Here is a 6,176-nt window from a genome sequence, read left to right on the forward strand (position 1 = left end):
CCTCAGCCCCAGAGTCTATCAAGGCACTACATGTAGCACCCGAACCGGTCCAGCGTAGATGGACCGACAAAGTAGTACAGGATCTTGATGGAGAGACTTGAGTAGTTGCGCTCACCTGTAGCCCTCCGCTTACAGATGAGCTCTGGCTTTTACTGGACATGAATTAACAAAATGTCCAGCAACTCCGCAATAGAGGCACAGGCGGTTGGTGATCCTCCGTTCCCTCTCCTTAGTCGAGATGCGAATCCCTCCCAGCTGCATGGGCTCAGTCTCAAAGCCAGAGGAGGGAGATGGTTGCGATGCGGAGCAGGGAAACACCGTTGATGCGAGCTCTCTTCCACGAGCCCGGTGACGAAGATCTACCCGTCGTTCTATGCGGATGGCGAGAGCAATCAAAGAGTCCACATCTGAAGGAACCTCCCGGGAGAGAATCTCATCCTTAACCACTGCGTGGAGTCCCTCCAGAAAACGAGCGAGCAGCGCCGGCTCGTTCCACTCACTAGAGGCAGCAAGAGTGCGAAACTCAATAGAATAATCCGTTATGGACCGTTCACCTTGGCATAAGGAAGCCAGGGCCCTAGAAGCCTCCCCACCAAAAACTGAACGGTCAAAAACCCGAATCATCTCCTCTTTAAAGTTCTGGAACTTGTTAGAGCAATCAGCCCTTGCCTCCCAGATAGCTGTGCCCCATTCTCGAGCCCGGCCAGTAAGGAGTGAAATGACGTAAGCAACCCGAGCTCTCTCTCTAGAGTATGTGTTGGGTTGGAGAGAGAACACAATCTCACACTGCGTGAGAAAGGAGCGGCACTCAGTGGGCTGCCCGGAGTAGCAAGGTGGGTTATTAACCCTAGGTTCTGGAGGCTCGGCAGGCCAGGAAGTAACAGGTGGCACGAGACGTAGACTCTGGAACTGTCCAGAGAGGTCGGAAACCTGAGCGGCCAGGTTCTCCACGGCATGGCGAGCAGCAGACAATTCCTGCTCGTGTCTGCCGAGCATGGCTCCTTGGATCTCGACGGCAGTGTAACGAGCGTCTGAAGTCGCTGGGTCCATTCCTTGGTCGGTTCCTTCTGTCATGCAGGTGAAAGAGGACCCAAAAGCGACTTAACAGAAACAGAGTTTATTCAAGTCCAAACAGGGAATAACAGAAATCCTCTAGTCTGTAGAGGGGAATAACAGGAGAAGCGGCCACAGACTGCAGGTCGCTTCGGGTAGGCGCAGGCCGTAGTTGACAGAGACACCTGCTCACACGCAGCATCTGATGAAGGCAAAAAAACACGACAGGACAGGGCGATACACAATCACAGCAAAAACACGACAGGACAGGGCGATACGCAATCACAGCATGGTGAATACTAAACAAGGAACCGACGGGACAGGAACGGAACACAAAGGAATAAATAGGGACTCTAATCAGGGGAAAGGATCGGGAACAGGTGTGGGAAGACTAAATGATGATTAGGGGGAATAGGAACAGCTGGGAGCAGGAACGGAACGATAGAGAGAAGAGAGAGCGAGAGAGTGAGAGAGGGAGGGGGAGAGAGAGGGATAGAAAGAGGGAAAGAACCAAATAAGACCAGCAGAGGGAAACGAATAGAATGGGGAGCACAGGGACAAGACATGATAATAAATGACAAACATGACACTACGGTCACAAATATCCTTCCAACGGGACATTAACTGTAATATCTTACAGTATGATTCACAGAGTCGTGGCTGAAGGACGACATGGATAGAATACAGCTGGCGGGATTTACGCTGCACCAGCAAGATAGAACAGCTGCCTCCGGTAAGATAAGGGGTGACTGTGTATATTTGTAAACAACAGCTGGTGCACGAAATCAAATATTAAGGAAGTCTCAAGGTTTTGCTCACATGAGGTAGAGTATCTCATGATACGCTGTAGACCACACTATTTACCAAGAGAATTGTTATCTATATTTTTATTAGCTGTGTATATACCACCACAAACCGATGCTGGCACTAAGTCCACACTCAATGAGCTGTATAAGACCATAGGTAAACAGGAAAAAGCTCATCCGGAAACAGAGCTCCTAGTGGCCAGGGACTTTAATACAGGGAAACTTAAATCAGTTTCAACTCATTTCTACCAGTATGTTACATGTGCAACCAGAGGGGGAAAAGAACTCTAGACCACCTTTACTCTTCACACAGAGACGCATATAAAGCTCTCCCTCGCCCTCCATTTGGCAAATCTCAACATAATTATATCCTCCTGATTCCTGATTAGAATCAAAAACTAAAGCTGGAAGCACCAGTGACTCGGTCAATAACTTCTCATGGCTGGGGGCAGTATTGAGTAGCTTGGATGAATAAGGTGCCCAGAGTAAACTGCCTGCTACTCAGTCCCAGAAGCTAAGATATTCATATTATTAGTATATTTGGATAGAAAACACTCAGAACTTTCTAAAACTGTTTGAATGATGTCTGTGAGTATAACAGAACTCATATGGCAGGCAAAAACCGGAGAAAAATCCAACCAGGAAGTGGGAAATCTGAGGTTTGTAGGTTTTCAGCTCATTGCCTATCGAATATACAGTGGGATATTGGTCATATTGCACTTCCTAAGGCTTCCACTTGATGTCAACAGTCTTTAGAACCTTGTTTGATGCTTCTACTGTGAAGTGGGGGTGAATGAGTCATTCACGTGAGTGCGAGCTCTGTTCCATTGCATTTCTACAGACAAAGGAATTCTCCGGTTGGAACATTATTGAAGATTTATGTTAAAAACATCCTAAGGATTGATTCTATACATCGTTTGACATGTTTCTATGGACTGTAACAGAACTTTTTTACTTTTTGTCTGCTCATAGTGATCGCGCGTCATGAATTTGGATTTGTGAACTGAACGCACAAACAAAAGGAGGTATTTGGACATAAATGATGGACATTATTGACCAAAACAAAAATGTATTGTGGAACTGGGATTCCTGGGATTGCATTCTGATGAAGATCATCAAAGGTAAGGGAATATTTATAATGCTATTTCTGACTTCTGTTGACTACACAACATGGCGGATATCTGTTTGGGTTGTTTTGGTCTCTGAGCGCTGTACTCAGATTATAGCATGGTGTGCTTTTTTCGTAAAGTTTTAAAAAATCTGACACAGCGGTTGCATTAAGGAGAAGTGCATCTATAATTCCATGCATAATAGTTGTATCTTTTATCAATTTTATTATGAGTATTTCTGTAAATTGATGTGGCTTTCTGCAAAATCACCGGATGTTTTGGAACTACTTAACGTAACGCGCCAATGTAAACTGAGATTTTTTTATATAAATATGAACTTTATCGAACAAAACATACATGTATTGTGTAACATGAAGTCCTATGAGTGTCATCTGATGAAGATCATCAAAGGTTAGTGATTAATTTCTCTTTTTTAATTTTTTTTAAAATCTCTATTTCTGTTTTTTTAATCTCTATTTCTGCTTTGGCTGGAAAAATGTGTTTTTCTGTCACTTGGCTCTGACCTAACATAATTGTTTGGTTTGCTATCGCTGTAAAGCCTTTTTGAAATCGGACACTGTGGTGGGATTAAGAAGAAGTGTATCTTTCAAATGGTGTAAAATACTTGTATGCTTGACGAATTTTAATCATGGGATTTCTGTTGTTTTGAATTTGGCGCCCTGCACTTTCACTGGCTGTTGTCATATCAATCCCGTTAGCGGGATCTCAGCCCAAAGAGGTTTTAAAGAAGTGGTAAGATAATGCAGATGCTAACTTTATACCATCCCCTCGCCCATACCCGGGCGCGAACCAGGGACCCTCTGCACACATCAACTGACACCCACAAAGCATCGTTACCCATCGCTCCACAAAAGCCGCGGCTTTTGGGCGAGGGGACGGTCTAAAGTTATACTGTTACATTGATGCTGTTGACCCGGATCACTGGTTGCTGCGGAAAAAGAAGGAAGGTCAAAAGGGGGGTGAGTGTAACGGATGTGAAATGGCTAGCTTAGTTAGCGGTGCGCGCTAAATAGTGTTTCAATCGGTGATGTCACTTCCTTTGAGACCTTGAAGTAGTGGTTCCCATTGTTCTGCAAGGGCTGTGGCTTTTGTGGAGCAATGGGTAACGATGCTTCGAGGGGTGACTGTTGTTGATGTGTGCAAAGGGTCCCTGGTTCACGCCCGGGTTTGAGCGAGGGGACGGTCTAAAGTTATACTGTTACACTAAGCTACAGGACTGTTTTGCTAGCACATACATATGTTCCGGGATTCTTCAGATGGCATTGAGGAGTACACCACATCAGTCACTGGCTTCATCAATAACTGCATCAATGACATCGTCTCCACAGTGACTGTAAGTACATACCCCAACCAGAAGCCATGGATTACAGGCAATATCAGCACTGAGCTAAAGAGTAGAGCTGCTGCTTTCAAGGAGCGTGACTCTAACCCGGACGCTTATAAGAAATCCTGCTATGCGCTCAGACGAACCATCAAACAGGCAAGTGTCAATATAGGATAAGACTAAGATTGAATCGTACTACACCTGCTCCAATGCTCGTTGGATGTGGCAGGGCTTGCAAAATATTACAGACTACAAAGGGAAGCACAGCCGAGAGCTGCCCAGTAACACGAGCCTACCACATGAGCTAAATTACTTCTATGCTTGCTTTGAGGCAAGCAACACTAAAGCATGCATGAGAGCGTCAGCTGTTCCAGACGACTGTGTGATTACGCTCTCTGTAGCCGATGTGAGTAAGACCTTTAAACAGGTCAACATTCACAAGGCCGCAGGGCCAGACGGATTACCAGGACGTTGTCTCCAAGCATGCGCTGACCAACTGGCAAGTGTCTTCACTGACATTTTCAACCTGTCCCTGACTGAGTGTGTAATACCAACATGTTTCAAGCAGACCACCAAAGTCCCTGTGCCCAAGAACACTTAGGTAACCTGCCTAACTGACTACCGACCCATAGACGAAGCTACACGTCTGTAGCCATGGAGTGCTTTGAAAGGATGGTCATAACAATATATCTGCCACTCTGATCCTCAACACGGGGGCCTCTCAGGGGTGCGTGCTCAGTCCCCTCCTGTACTCTCTGTTCACCCAGAACTGCATGGCCCAGGACTGCATGCTAACGACACAACAGTGGTAGGCCTGATCACTGACAACGATGAGACAGCCTATAGGTAGAAGGTCAGAGAACTGGCCATGTGGTGCCAGGATAAGAACCTCTCCCTCAACATGATCAAAACAAAGGAGATGATTGTGGACTACAAGAAAAGGAGGACCGAGCACGCCCCCATTCTCATCGACGGGGCTGTAGCCTCTCTAGCTACAGCCTGTGTTATGCAGGCTGCAAGGAGTCATGAGATACAGTGCCTTGCGAAAGTATTCGGCCCCCTTGAACTTTGCGATCTTTTGCCACATTTCAGGCTTCAAACATAAAGATATAAAACTGTATTGTTTTGTGAAGAATCAACAACAAGTGGGACACAATCATGAAGTGGAACGAAATTTATTGGATATTTCAAACTTTTTTAACAAATCAAAAACTGAAGAATTGGGCGTGCAAAATTATTCAGCCCCCTTTACTTTCAGTGTAGCAAACTCTCCAGAAGTTCAGTGAGGTTCTCTGAATGATCCAATGTTGACCTAAATGACTAATGATGATAAATACAATCCACCTGTGTGTAATCAAGTCTCCGTATAAATGCACCTGCACTGTGATAGTCTCAGAGGTCCGTTAAAAGCGCAGAGAGCATCATGAAGAACAAGGAACACACCAGGAAGGTCCGAGATACTGTTGTGAAGAAGTTTAAAGTCGGATTTGGATACAAAAAGATTTCCCAAGCTTTAAACATCCCAAGGAGCACTGTGCAAGCGATAATGTTGAAATGGAAGGAGTATCAGACCACTGCAAATCTACCAAGACCTGGCCGTCCCTCTAAACTTTCAGCTCATACAAGGAGAAGACTGATCAGAGATGCAGCCAAGAGGCCCATGATCACTCTGGATGAACTGCAGAGATCTACAGCTGAGGTGGGAGACTCTGTCCATAGGACAACAATCAGTCGTATATTGCACAAATCTGGCCTTTATGGAAGAGTGGCAAGAAGAAAGCAATTTCTTAAAGATATCCATAAAAAGTGTTGTTTAACATTTGCCACAAGCCACCTGGGAGACACACCAAACATGTGGAAGAA

The sequence above is a fragment of the Oncorhynchus gorbuscha genome, linkage group LG06 (genome assembly GCF_021184085.1).
Source record: "Oncorhynchus gorbuscha isolate QuinsamMale2020 ecotype Even-year linkage group LG06, OgorEven_v1.0, whole genome shotgun sequence".
In the NCBI taxonomy this organism is placed as follows: Eukaryota; Metazoa; Chordata; class Actinopteri; order Salmoniformes; family Salmonidae; genus Oncorhynchus; species Oncorhynchus gorbuscha.